The sequence below is a fragment of the Triticum dicoccoides genome, chromosome 4B (genome assembly GCF_002162155.2).
Source record: "Triticum dicoccoides isolate Atlit2015 ecotype Zavitan chromosome 4B, WEW_v2.0, whole genome shotgun sequence".
NCBI classification, from domain to species: Eukaryota; Viridiplantae; Streptophyta; class Magnoliopsida; order Poales; family Poaceae; genus Triticum; species Triticum dicoccoides.
Window position 1 is genome coordinate 486,296,471 of NC_041387.1, and position 12,190 is coordinate 486,308,660.

Consider the following 12,190-nt stretch of genomic DNA (forward strand, 5'->3'; position numbering starts at 1 on the left):
TGTTCAATTCGTCGTGTATTTCATCTTCAGTGTTTTTCCTCTACTTTCCCCCATTGCTTCTTCGGCTTATTAGGATACTAACCTTCTAACTAGTGTTTACTGTTTATGAGTGTGTGTAGGGAATCATAAATCTTTGCTGGTTGTTCTATAGTTACACTTGGTTAAGATATGGCATTGCTTCGTGATCTTTGGATGCAAAGTAGTCAATGTTATATCACAGGACTGGTTTGGCCAACTATTGAGGCAGAGAATTTTGAGATGAAGCCTGGTCTTATTGCTTTGGTTCAATAACAACAGTTTGGAGGACTGCCCACTGAGGATCCCTATGAGCACTTATACCGAGTCATGGAGTATTCAGGTACAGTCAAGTACCATGGAGTTCCTCAAGATGCTATCAAGTGCATGCTGTTCTCATTCTTTCTCCGGGATGATGCTCGTGCTTGGTATCGATCCTTGCCATCAAGATCATTCAGTTGGAACGAGATATCACAAGCTTTCTTGGATAAATATTTCCCACTACACAAGAAGTCCGCAATTCGAGATGAGATCCTCAGCTTCGTTTAGCGTGAAGGCGAGAGCTTGTATGATGCTTGGGAGAGATACAAGGCTTTATTCAGGAGATGTCCTAACCACGGGCTTGAGAGATGGTTAGAGCTGCAGATATTCTATAGAGGATTGACTTGGGACACTCGAGCTTACGTCGATATGGCAGCGGGCGGAGCTATTACAAACAAGACACTTGATGATGCTTTTCTGCTGATTGAGTGCATAGCTTTCCACCAACTTCAGTGGTACATTGATAAGCCCACCTCTGATTCATTAATTTGCTTGCAAGAAATCACTACACCTCAGCCGCCAATTCTTACACAAAATCCTGAACCTCTATCTCAGTGTGACAAGATTGAGCTTGCATGGATTATCTTTGATGATGATGACACCATTCTAGTTGACACACGCGCTACAGATCACATGGATACTAGTGTTGGAGATTCAGTTTTGCATTGTGATGATTCTTCCATGGATGAGCCGGAGCTGCAGTTAGTTGCTTTTGATATTGAGGAGTCACCTTTAGTTCATATTGAGCATGTGCTGGTAGAGCCAGATATGGAGAAGTTCTCCTTCGATGACGTCAGCTGCATTGATTCCTCAACACTTGAGCCTGAGATGGAGAGCTTCATGGTTGATTATGATGAGGTGGATTCAGATGTCAAGGAGCCAAGCTCTACTATTTCACTTGTTGACATGAGTCCACTGGAAATTTCTACAAGCACACCTCACTTGGTATCTTCAATTGAGGTAGTCCTGAAGGTTCTTCCCAAGTATCTCAGGTATGATATTAGCTTTCTCGACAAGATATGCCATATCATGGATACTGCCTATGCACCATGTGACTTGTTGTTGATACATGTTCCTGACTTGCTCAATAGATATACTTATATGATAGGGTACTCTATCGATGACTTAGAGGGCATTCTATCTGTCACTTGTATTGGCTTGGTTGTTGAGTGTTCCTTCAGGTTGATGCTTGTGTACCATTTACTGTGAGTTGACCGAGTTCGAGATGACATTCCCTGGGATCCTGGTGGATTCACGACATGGTGATGAGGAGAAGCAATGGGGCACACACGAAGAAGAGTGAAGCTGGAGCATCCATAAGGAAGGAAAGGAGAAGAGCTGCAGTTGGTGAGGTGATCAAGCGAGTGCTACTTCATTAAGCCCGGTGAGCTGTTTCATGACCCATTCTGAATATCATAAATACATGCTGAATTCAATTGCTAGTTGGGTTGCTTGAGCCAGTTATTACTTGTTGTCAAGCTGAATCTCACCTTTGGCATTGTGCTTGATGTGAATTTGTGAACTTGATTTTTGAATGCCTTGTAAACTAGTGATCTACACCATGCATGCTTTGCTAAAATTAGTGAGAACTACTAGTTTTGAGTGCTCAAATCCCTAGTACACTAGAAAACTTCGTCATTTTCTGCATTTACTATGATACACCTAGATCACCACGTTTAGATGCTGAATTTGTGCCAAGTGTCTTCCCATTGAGAGCAATCACCTAACCACTATGGATTAGCATGCTATGTTCCCTGGATCGGTAGCATGTGAACCAGACATGGAGAAGTGATGATTCCTGTTTTTGTTCTTATGCGTTGTTCATTTAAGATAAGTATTAATGAATAAATAAGTCTGGCTACCTACAGTAGCATGTCATGTTCCTGGGATCGGTGGCATGTGAAATCGGGTTAGCTTGGGCAGTAATTAATAATAATAGAAATGTAATTGCCGAACCAGGTGTATACCATGTTCTCGGGATCGGTGGTATGTTCCTTTGGGGAGACAAACTAAAAAAACTAATAATTAGTCAAGCCGGGTGTATACCATGTTCTCGGGATCGGTGGTATGTTCCTTTGGTGAGATCAATAAAATATTACCATTACTTCCTTCAAATTCAATAAGTGCTTCTACCATAATGTTATGTTCCGGGTAATAAGTTTTTTTTGGGATCATGCTCTCTTTAGGAACCCTTTGGCACAATCAGCATTTGAACTTGCTAATCTTCGTTTATCATTGCAAAAGTTTAAAATGGTCGAGTTTACTAGTGTCCTATTGATATGTAGCACTCTTAACCATTAATTTTCACTAGCCAAGTCCAAAGCATGCACTGTTTAGAGATCTACTTCACTTGACATTCTCTAGTCAGTTCACTGTTCATGTTCTTGCTTTTGTCATATGCCTTTGCTTGAGGACAAGCAAAGATTTAAGTGTGGGGGAACTTGATAAGCACATTTCATATACATAATTTTGGCACATATATACACCATTTGTTGATATATGTTCATCCATTCTTACTATGAACTCTGATATATTTGGATGAAAATCATATAAAAGACCATTTATTCGTCATTTGTTTCTTTTGCAGAAAAGTGCGCAAAGGCACTATAAACTTCCAAGATCTGGACTAGGTGGCTAAGAAAATTAGTCAAGTGAAAAGAAGAGAAGAGAAGGGCCAAAGTGCAATATGGGCAAATCTGATCGAGAGGGGTCAAAATCCCTAGGTGGCCTTCGATCCCCGGAGGCCTGGCATCTCATCTCTCTCCCCCGATCCCTTTCTTCTTCACCTCCGGCCGCCGCCGCGGCCAGGCCGGCGTGGCGTCGCGCCACCGCACCATCACCAGCACCACCGCACCACCCAACCATCCAACACCAGGATCCACCACTCACCACCATCTCCAGCCACCGCCGCATCTTGCGCGCCCGATTAGACAAGGGCGGCGCGGGCGTCTGGTCATCCGCGTGAACGCCCCCACGCTGCTGCTCTTTCTCTCTTCCTCCCCTGCTACTGCTCCTCCACCTTTCTTCCTCTCTTAACCTTGCTGCTGCTCTTATACTTCTTCTTCCCGCATCCCCGCTGTCCTTCTCCTTCTCTGAACTTGCTGCTGCTATTGCGCTTTGCCACTCCCCACGTCTCTACTCCTGCATCTCTGCTCCTCCTCCTCTTAAAACTACTGCTGCTCTTCTTTCCCAGGTTCCTGCTCTGCACTCTGCTTCTCACCTCCGTTGCTGCTGTCTCTCTTCTGAACCTCTGCTACTGTTCAGCTCTGAACCTCTGCATCTGTGTTGAATGTGCTTTCGGTGTTTTTGAGATGTGTAAAAGTATTCAATATTCAGATTACAGTTTGTGAAACTTTTGTGATTCAGTGGTGTCTCTATGTTATACATATAGCCTGTGTACTGCTTGCTGCAGAAAATTTCAGTTTGTAAGTTCCTGTGATAGCTCCAGTACATGTGATTTTTATGTTGTCTCAAGTACCTGTTATATATATACATATGTGTGTGTCTGCGATGTGATACATTTATGTTCTGTCCTACAACCTTGTTTCTTCCCCCTGTTAATTGTTATATATATATATGTTCATGTCTTTTTAATTCCTTTGTTTGATGTTTGCTTGTTTTAGCATTTTCTTTCTCAAGTATAACAAAAATATCAAAAAGATAGAGTAAAGATAATCTTCATCTCCCTTTGCTTCTTTTTTATTTTCTTTGTTGTTGATCCTGGTTAGTGTTAGGTTTATTTTCTGTTTTCATCATTCAATTGGGTCACCTAGATTTAGCCGAACGTAGTCGTCGTCACCTAGTCCCTGTGGAGAACACGACATCCGTAGTTCGGGGCATAAAAACCCCACTATATTACATTAGATCAGTCGCCCCCGGGTCGGGGACGGCAGCGGCCGGGTCGAGGGTGATGATGGCCGGGTCGACAGCGTCAGCCCCCGTGCCGGGTTCAGCAGTCCCTGGGCTGGGTTCGGAAGCCCCCAGGCTAGGTTGGGGTGTGGTCGGGTTGTCCAGAACATAGATGGACTCGGAGTCCGGAGATAGCTTGACGGACAACTGTGCGGTCGCTCGAGGGAGATGCCGGACGGGATGGACTGCCGGGACGAGGTGATCTTGGCGAGCATGTCTGCCGCCTCATTTTCCGCATGCAGGACATGGAGGAACTGCAGCCCACGAAGAATCTGGACAGCTTCTGGACGAGGAAGCGGTAGCTTGCCATGTTGGGGTCGCGGGCGTCCCACTCGCCGAAGCACTACTGCACCACCAGATCCGAGTCGCCGTAGCACAGGATGCGCCGGATGCCGAGTTCCTTGGCAAGCCGGAGGCCATGCACAAGGGCTTCATACTCGTCTACGTTGTTGGAGGCTGCGAAGTGGATCTGGAGTGCGTAGCAAAGTCGGTCGCCCTTCGGGGAAGACAGCACAATGCCGACCCCTTGGTCGAGACGCATTTTGGATCCATCAAAGTGCATGTGCGAGTGCATCGAGTCCGGCGGTGGCGGCAGGTATTGGGTCTCGGTCCAGTCGACGAGGAAGTCGGCTAGGGCCTGGGACTTGATCGTGGTGCGGGGCTCGTAGAGGATGGTGTGGCCGGCTAGCTCGAGCGCCCACTTGGTGACCCGGCCAAAGGCGTCCCGGCACCCGATGATTTCGCCGAGGGGGGCCGTGCTGACCACGGTGACAACATGCTCTTGGAAGTATTGCTTCAATTTCTTGGCGGTAAAGTACACGCCATAACACATCTTCTGGTAGTGCGGGTAGTTCTGCTTGGAGGCGGGGAGCACCTCGCTCAGGTAGTAGACTGGGCGCTGGACGGCTTGGACCTTGCCCTTCTCTGGTCGCTCGACCACCATCACCGTGCTGACCGACCGCGAGGTTGCATCAACATAGAGCAACAACGGCTCCTTCTCGGCCGGCGCGGCCAGGACTGGTGCGGTGGAGAGCATGCGCTTGAGATCCCGGAAAGCCTCGTCTACCTGGTCATTCCATTCGAACGCTGTCGTCTTCTTCATCAGCTGATACAGGGGCAAGGCCCTTTCGTCCAGCCGACTGAGAAACCGGCTGACCGAGGCCAAGAAGCCAGTGAACTTTTGGACATCGTGCAACCGAGCCGGCTTGCGCATGTGCTCAATGGCCTTGATCTTCTCCGGGTTCGCCTCAATGCCGCGCTCCGAGACGAGGAAGCCGAGTAGATTTCCGACCGGGACACTGAAAACGCACTTCTTCGGGTTGAGCTTGACTTTGTATTCGCGCAGGTTGGCGAACGTTTCCTTTAGGTCGTCGAGGAGAGTGAGGTGCTGCTTGGTCTTCACCATGATGTCGTCCATGTAAACGTGGATGTTGCGGTCGAGTTGCAGCAGCAAGCATTTCTGCATGCAGCACTGGAAGGTGGCACCGACGTTCTTCAGGCCGAATGACATGGTGATGTAGCAATACGCCCCAAAGGGCATGATGAAGGATGTCTTCAGGGCGTCGGCCGGGTCCAGCTTTATCTGGTGATAGCAAGAGTAAGCATCCAGGAAGGACAGGAGCTCGCATCCGGCGGTCGAGTCGATGACTTGGTCGATCCGCGAGAGGGCGAACGGATCCTTGGGACAGGCCTTGTTCAGGCTGGTGTAGTCGATGCACATGCGCCAGGTGTTGTTCTTCTTCAGGACGAGGACTGGGTTGGCCAGCCACTCAGGGTGGAACACTTCCATGATGAAGCCGGCCGCCAAAAGCTTGTGACCTCTTCACCGATGGTTCTTCTCTTCTCTTCGGAGAAACATCATAGGGGTTGGCGGATAGGCTTGGCGTCCTTGCGGACGTGGAGTTTGTGCTCGGCGTACTTCCTCGGGATACCCGGCATGTCCTTTGGGGTCCATGCAAAAATATCCCGATTCTCACGGAGGAAGTCGATGAGCTCACCTTCCTATTTGCTGTCGAGGAAGGCGCCTTCGACAATGTACTTGCTGAAGCTGGGGTCTTCCGGGTTCAACTTCGCTTTCTTGGTCTCCTTGGAGGGCTTGAAGGCGGCCTCGTCAGCTGGCTCCTCGGCCGGGATCGGCGCGGCTGATGTCTCGTTGGCCAGGGAGACGATTCGGTCGAGATGGCGCCGCTCCTCGACTATGACCAACGACTCGGCCAGCTTGGCACCATCTTGGCGCACTCCAGGGACTTGCCGTAGTCGCCGGTGATGGTGATGAGGCCCTTTGGACCCGACAGCTTCATCTTCAGGTAAGCATAGTGGGGGACTGCCATGAATTTGGTGAGAGCGGGCCGGCCCAGCAATGCGTGGTATGCGCCGGACAGGTCCACCACCTCGAACCAGATCGGCTCACGTCGGAAGTGGTTGTTATCGCCAAACCGGACATCGAGCTGGACATGGCCAATCGGAGAGCAGGAGAGGCCGGGAACAATGCCGTGGAAGATCGTCCGGGTCGGCTCCAGGTCTTTGGCCTCGAGGCTAAGCTTGGTCATGGTGTCGCGGTAGAGGATGTTGATGCTGCTGCCGCCATTGATGAGGACTCGGGAGAACTTGCACGTGCGCCGCGGTGCAACGATGGTGGGTGAGAGAGTCCTGGATTAAGGGGTCCTCGGACAGCCGGACTATATGCGTATGCCGGACTGTTGGGCTATGAAGATACAAGATACAAGACTTCGTCCCATGTTCGGGTGGGACTCTCCTTTGCGTGGAAGGCAAGCTTGGAGATTTGGATGTGTAGATTCCCTTCTCTGTAACTGACTCTGTGTAACACTAGCCCCCTCCGGTGTCTATATAAACCGGAGGGTCTAGTCCGTAGGAGAAGAACAATGATAATCATAGGCTAGCTTCCAGGGTTAGTGTCGGTGGGAAACGACACCTATGTGATTACAAGAATCCCTACTACGATTGCGGGGTGCGGGATCATGAGAAGAGCGGGACTAGTAGATAGCACAAGGGGGATTTACCCAGGTTTAGGCCGCAAAGATGCGTAAAACCCTACGATCCTGCTTTGGTGGATGTATTTAGTGTTCTTGAGCTCTTGAACTAGCTCTGGGTGCTGCCAGGTTCGAAAGAGCCGAATCCTTTTCCATTGCACCATGGGCCTACTTTTATAGGCGAAAGGAGCTGCCACAGTGGCACACAGAAGGTGGAAAGTGCTACAGTGTTGCGAGCTTATCGCTCATATTACAGGACAAAGCACATTTAATGCGAGGCTTAGGTGTCCCTTCACTTTATCGGGGACGGGGGCGAGGCCCATCCCGTCCGTCGCTGCTCCTCCTTGCTTTGACACGCGCCCTGGCCAGCGATGCATGCGGTGCCATGTAGGCAGGCATCCAGCTGCGGTGGCGCGGTGGTGGAGCCTCCACGAAGGGCTGCATATTGCCACGCAGGTGCCTGCTCGGCTGGTTGGGTCGACAGCTGCATGTGAATGGCGGTAGAGACTTGGCCGGTGTGGGCCTGGCAGTGGCCCTGCTGGCGCCCTTGGCGAGGGCCTTGCCGGGTGGCCCGACAAGGGTCTCGCCGCGGCATGCTGTCGTCCTCGGCAAGGACCTTGCCGAGGGTCTTGTGGGCTTCCTTGGCAAGAACCCTGCCGAGGATCGTTGTCTTCCAATCCTCATCTAATCTTGCATATTCTTTGTCTTCACAAAGATCTGCATGCCACCACGGAGGTGCCTCCCGAGCCCTGTCCCAATGCGCTTGTTTAGCGTTGGTGGGCTCGAAGGTGGCTTGCTCAATTGGTGTGGGCGAGCTGCCCTGGCAATGGTCTTGCCGGGGCTGCTGAGGCCGCCTCGGTAAGGGTCCCCGCCAGGGAAACCTACTTCATCCAACCGATCTCTGTGGCCTTGGTCCTTGTTATTGCTTTGTTTGTCTTGCACCTTTGGCTACTCTCCGGCTTCCCTCTATTGCCCTGTTATGCGTGGCCGTCGCAGGTGGCTCTGACTGCTCGTGCACAAGTAAATGGGTCAAAAGCAGAGCCCCTACTTTTGTACACCGACAGGAGCCCCCGGGCCTGGGCCATACATAAGTGTGACACGTTGTTGGGCCAGGCCCAGAACGGTGCGCGGGCAGGCGGGGCGGATTTTTACCGCGGTAACTGTTCCGTCCGCAGCGCTTCCCCCATGTCCTGCGCCGAACGCGTGATGTGGGGTCGTGCGGGCGTGCGTGACCGAAGCATGCTGGCGTCATCTTGCGGTGGACAGTAAAGAGGAGGCTTGCATGTCTCTTCGAGACCGTAGGGCCGCTGCTCATTTACTGCCCTTATTCTGGAACCACCACGCCACGCGTCCCATTGCTCCCGTCCCTTGCGCCACATTTGCGGCATGCACGATGCAGAGCGAATGACAGGCGCACGGGATACGGGAAGTCACGCGTGTGTAGGCCTATTCCCACGCGCTTTTTATTGAGCGGGGAGAGCGGTCGATGGCTCCTCCTGTGGTCACTTCAATAGGCCGGATTGGTAGAGAGGGGCGGCCGAGCCTCGCTCTCGCCCCTTTATAAAGAGGGGAGCAGGAGGAATGACGCCTCTCAATCCTTCGTCATCCGCTTCTCCCCATTCTTGCTTCCTCCTTCTTCCCGCCATGGCGAGGGGGCGTGGCGACGCTTCATCGGTGGCGGCGAGGGTCTCGGCTTGACAACGCATTGCTCCCTCCCAAGAGCCCGTGGCGGTGGAGCCGACCTGTAGGGGAAGAGGGAGAGGATGGGGCCGAGGCCGCCGTGGTGCTCGGAGTAGAGGGGGACGGGGCGGTGCATCGGCCTCACTTCCACTAGCGGCCCTTCCCCCCATGGAGGGCCACGTCGGGGACAACCCCTTCGAGTTATTCGTCAGGCTGCGCCGGCTGGCGCGCCGTTTTCTCTGTCTCCTGACCCCGTTTGCTCGGGCCATGGAGCTGGATCCACCGCGGGCGTTGCAGCTGCATATGAGGGGTTGTGGGAACAGCGGCATATGGGCCGATGTCGAGTTCCCCGCCCCTCACGTCATGTACCTTCATCGAGGATGGAAGACCTTCGCCAGCGTCCACAACCTAACGTCGGGGCTCGTCCTTCTCTTCAAGTTGATGGAGGCCGGCCTGCTCTCCGTCAAGGTTTTTGGAGACCTTGGCACTCGTCTAAAGTACTGCGTGGAGAGCTCCTCCTCTGACGAAGATACCTCCTCGAACGAGAGTGACGAGGAGGACAGCGGTAGCGACGATGAGGGTAGCGGGCGGTAGGATGACGGGTCCGACTAGGCGTCGGGCGCGTCGCCCCGGGGCGAAACCGGTGACCCCATCATCCGTGTCGCCGGCTCCTTGAACTTCTCGGGGTCGCCTCCTGGGGCGGCTGGCGTTGGGAGGCTGCGGAAGAGGAAGAGGGCGGGTGGCAAGGCCATCAAGTCGGAGTACGCGGGCACCGACGCCTTCGTAGCGTATTGACGATCCTACCGCCTCGTCTTCCAGCTCTTCCACTGTCATCATCATCACCGCCTCCCTTTGGGGTGGCCACCGGGATGTTCTTCTGGTGCCTTCTGCTGCTCGTACTTCGCCTAGGCGCTCCTTTTGCCCTTTTTCCTTCTTATTCCATTTCCTGAGGAGAGGGACAAGAAAGGGATTACGGGCACCTTATCTCTTTTTAATCTTGTAAGCCTTCGGGCCTTCGTTAGATTTTAGAACTTGTAATCCCCCTGCTCATGTTTTTCATTCTGTATGAACTGTACATGTACGGGATGTTTTTAATGAAAAGGGATGTTCGCCGGGCTTTTCGTTCATGGGTGAAACCCACGGCAACGAGCGAATCCTTGTTGCCATCTAAGGTAAACGCTTTTCACCCGGCAATAGGCCTCGCCGTTCCCCCATTTCGCTTGATCTTTCTCACTCTCTTGGCGGAGGCACGGATGAGATGGGTTTAGGCTCCAGGTTCTATCCCTTTGCTGTCGCGACGACGACCAACTTTGGACCCAGGAGATAATCCTTGGGTGCGGAAAGAGGGGAGCACGGTAGCCTAGAGATAAATCGAGGTTTCACATACCCCAGTTCATAACGAAATGCATGATAGAGGATAAAAGACTTATCTGGACCTGTAGCCCCTGGCAACCTTGGCTTGTCATGGACGGATCCTTGCATTTGCAGCCCCCGGCAACCTTGGCTTGCCAGGGTCGGGGCACTGGCCCATTCCTTTCTTCCAAACAGCTCGGCAGAAATACTTACGTGTCCTACGAACCAAAGAGGACAGGGAAGAAACAAAGAGATGCACACTCGACCTCTAAGCTAGGGGTTAGCCGCTGCCAAGCACTATCAACCCTAACCGAGGAGGAGACTCGACCTAGCATGCATGCTATAACTTAGGGCACCAGCGCTTTGTTTATTAGTGCTCAAGGTCTGCGCCTGGCTTTGTACAAAGGGATACATGCCTTGCTGGCAAGGCTTGTACAAAAGGGTGGCTTGCTGGGAGGCCCGGCCGCCGCGCCTTATGGGTAAAACTAGCAAAGATGCTCGATGTTCCAGGAGTTGCTCACTGGAATGGCATCTTCGGTCTCTAGGCGGACTGCGCCGGGCCTGGTGACTCGTGTTACCCGATAAGGGCCTTCCCACTTCGGCGTCAACTTGTTGGAATTCTTGGCCGACTGACCATGCCGAAGAATAAGGTCGCCTTCCTTAAGGCTCCGAGCATGAACCTTGCGGCTATGGTAGCGGCACAAGGCTTGATGGTAGCGTGCTGCTCTCACAACCGCCCGGAGACGATCTTCCTCAAGGAGCATTGCGTCATCCTATCGCAGTCGCTCTTGCTCAAGCTCATCATAAGCGAGCACTCGAGGTGACCCGTATATGAGTTCCATGGGGAGAACTGCTTCTGCCCCGTAAACTAGGGCAAAGGGTGTCTGGCCGGTGGCTCGATTTGGCGTCGTCCTGATCGACCAAAGAACCGCTGGCAACTCATCAATCCAGCGCCTTCCACTCTTGTGCAACTTGTCGAAAGTCTTCGTTCTTAAGCCTTGCAGAACTTCAGCATTTGCTCTTTCCACTTGGCCGTTGCTCCGTGGGTGTGCCATGGAAGCAAAACAGACCTTGCTGCCGAGATCCTCAATGTATTGCATGAAGGCATGGCTTGTGAACTGTGTGCCATTGTCGGTGATGATCCTATTGGGCACCCCAAAACGGCAAACTAGTCCCTTAAAGAACTTGATGGCTGACTGCGCCGTCACCTTCCTCACTGCTTCCACCTCTGGCCACTTTGTGAACTTGTCGATTGCAATGTACAAGTACTCAAAGCCCCCGATGACACGGGGGAAGGGGAACAATATGTCGAGCCGCCAGATCGAAAAGGGCCAGGAGAGAGGGATGGTTTGAAGAGCTTGAGCTGGTTGATGAAGCTTCTTTGAATGGAACTGGCACGCTTCACACTTGGTTACCAGTGCCATCGCATCCTGGAGGGCGGTGGGCCAGAAGAAGCCTTGCCGGAAATCCTTGCCGGCAAGGGCTCTTGACCCTATGTGGGAGCCACATATGCCTCCATGTATCTCCACCAACAGCTCTAGTCCTTCCTCCCGGGAGATGCACTTCAATTTCACCCCATTTGGTCTCCTTCTATACAACACGTTGTCAACGAATTGATACAGAGCAGACCGGCGGGCTACTCTTTCCGCCTCTTCCTGCTCCTCAGGAAGCTCTCCTACTTGGAGGAATCGGACAATGTGCTGTGCCCATGCCAGAGCTTGCGGCTCGACGGCAAGGACTAAAGGCATCTCTTCTGCCGCGGGAGCGGCTGTCTCTACGGCCATGGCCTCAGGCCCTACCGGAGTTGGCAGGCCCGCGGCAGTATCTTCACCAGCGGCCCCGGGAGGCTCGGAGGGGAAGTACTTGCTGGGGCCTAGCTTCCTCCGCTTGTTCTGCCGGGCTGATGGTTCGACGGATGGTTG

The 12,190-nt window shown here is 52.5% G+C and overlaps 1 non-coding gene across 1 annotated transcript; it reads right to left on the reverse strand.

The window, feature by feature from the left end:
- Window positions 1-531: 531 nt before the first annotated feature.
- Window positions 532-639, reverse strand: LOC119296462. The gene has a single exon (XR_005145228.1). It is a non-coding gene; the product is annotated as a small nucleolar RNA R71 (small nucleolar RNA).
- Window positions 640-12,190: the final 11,551 nt, after the last annotated feature.